Consider the following 2,402-nt stretch of genomic DNA (forward strand, 5'->3'; position numbering starts at 1 on the left):
ATGCCATTTTCTCTTTTTGTGACTGGGTTACCTAACTCAGGATGGTTTCTTCTAGTGTCATCCATTTGCCTGCGAATCTCAAGGTTCCATTGTTTTTTTTTCTGCTGAATAGTACTCCATTGTGTAAATGTACCACATTTTCTCTATCTACTCTTCGGTTGAGGGACATCTAGGTTGCTTCCAAGCTCTGGCTATTACAAATAATGATGCTATGAACATAGTGGAACAGACATTTTTGTTGTATGATTGGACATCTTTTGGATATATGCCTAAGAGTGGAGTTGCTGGGTCTTGTGGTAGGTTTATTCCCAATTTTCTGAGGAATCTCCATACTGATTTCCAAAGTCCAAAGTGGCTGAACCAGTCGGCACTCCCACCAGCAATGGAGGAGTGTCCCCCTTTCACCACATCCTCTCCAGCATAAATTGTTGTTGGTGTTTTTGATTTTAGCCATTCTGACAGGAGTGAGATGGTATCTCAGAGTTGTTTTGATTTCCATTTCCTGGATGGCTAAGGATGTTGAGCACTTTCTCAAGTGCCTCTCAGCCATTTTAGACTCCTCTATTGAAAATTCTCTATTTAGTTCTGCAGCCCACTTTTTAATTGGGTCCTTTGATGTTTTGGAGACTTGCTTCTTGAGTTCTTTGTAAATTTTGGAGATCAACCCTCTGTCAGATGTGGGATTAGTGAATATTTTTCCCATTCTGTGGGCTGCCTTTTTGTCTTGCTGACTGTGTCCTTTGCCTTACAGAAGCTTCTCAGTTTCAGTAGGTCCCATTTATTAATTGTTGATCTCACTGTCTGTGCTACTGGTGTTATGTTCAGGAAGCTGTCTCCTGTACCAATTCGTTCAAGGGTACCACCCACTTTCTCTTCTAAGAGGTTCAGTGTGGCTGGATTTATGGTGAGGTCTTTGATCCATTTGGACTTAAGTTTTGTGCATGGCGATAAACATGGATATATCTGCGTTCTTCTACATGCCAGCCTCCAGTTATGCCAGCACCATTTGTTGAAGATGCTTTCTTTATTCCATTGTATATTTTTAGCTTCTTTGTCAAAGATCAGATGTTCGTATGTGTGTGGGTTAATATCCGGGTTTTCAATTCGATTCCATTGGTCTACCTGTCTATTTTTGTGCCAATACCAAGCTGTTTTCAAGACTATAGCTCTATAATGGAGCTTGAGGTCAGGGATGGTGATGCCTCCAGACGTTGCCTTGCTGAACAGGGTTGTTTTGGCTATCCTGGGTCTTTTGTTTTTCCATACAAAATTGAGTATTGTTCTTTCAAGGTCTGTGAAGAATTGTGCTGGGATTTTAATGAGGATTGCATTGAATCTGTAGATTGCTTTTGGCAGGATTGCCATTTTTACTACATTTATCCTACCTATCCAAGAGCATGGGAGATCTTTCCATTTTCTGAGGGCTTCTTTAATTTCTTTTTTTAAAGATTCAAAGTTCTTGCGATACAGGTCTTTCACTTGTTTGGTTAGCGTTACCCCAAGGTATCTTATGTTGTTTGTGGAAATTGTAAAGGGTGATGTTTCTCTGATTTCTTTTTCAGCCCTTTTATCATCTGCATATAATAGGGCTACTGATTTTCTTGAGTTGATCTTGTAGCCTGCCACTTTGCTGAAGGTGTTAATCAGCTGTAGGAGTTCCCTGGTAGAGTTCTTTGGGTCATTGATGTAAACTATCATATTGTCTGCAAACAGTGAAAGTTTGACCTCTTCCTTCCCAATTTGTATCCCCTTGTTCCCCCTTTGTTGTTGTATGGCAATAGCAAGAACTTCAAGTACCATGTTGAAAAGGTATGGAGAGAGTGGACAGCCTTGTTTTGTTCCTGATTTTAGAGGAATTGCATTGAGTTTCTGTCCATTTACTTTCATGTTGGCTGTTGGTTTACTGTATATAGCTTTTATTATGTTTAAGTACGCCCAGGGCTCTCATTCTTAAAATAGATTTTCATGTTGTCTCTGAATTATCAGATTTTAATATAGCTACAGTAATCAGCATCAAAACTGGAATTGAAAGGATAGAGAGTTAAGTACATGGAACAGAATACAAAAATATCACAGAAATCTGGAAACAGTAGACAGGCAACTTGGATGAGGATTCACTTTTTTGTTGTTCAAAAAACAAACCCATAACTGAAATGATGACTTTTTTTTACCTATCAGGCTACCTAAATTATCATCATTCCTTAGGAACTGACTAAAGGAATGTTATATGTTTTATAATTTAACAAAATAATTAAGGATTCTTTTTAATGTAAATAGATTCTCTTCTCATACAATATACCCAAATTATATTTTCTCTTCCCCACATAATTATAGTTATCCTTCCAGTTCCTCTCCAAATGCCCATCCCTCCAGATTGATTCTCTTTTTCTCTCTCTCATTCT

The sequence above is a fragment of the Mesocricetus auratus genome, unplaced genomic scaffold (genome assembly GCF_017639785.1).
Source record: "Mesocricetus auratus isolate SY011 unplaced genomic scaffold, BCM_Maur_2.0 Super-Scaffold_100009, whole genome shotgun sequence".
NCBI classification, from domain to species: domain Eukaryota; kingdom Metazoa; phylum Chordata; class Mammalia; order Rodentia; family Cricetidae; genus Mesocricetus; species Mesocricetus auratus.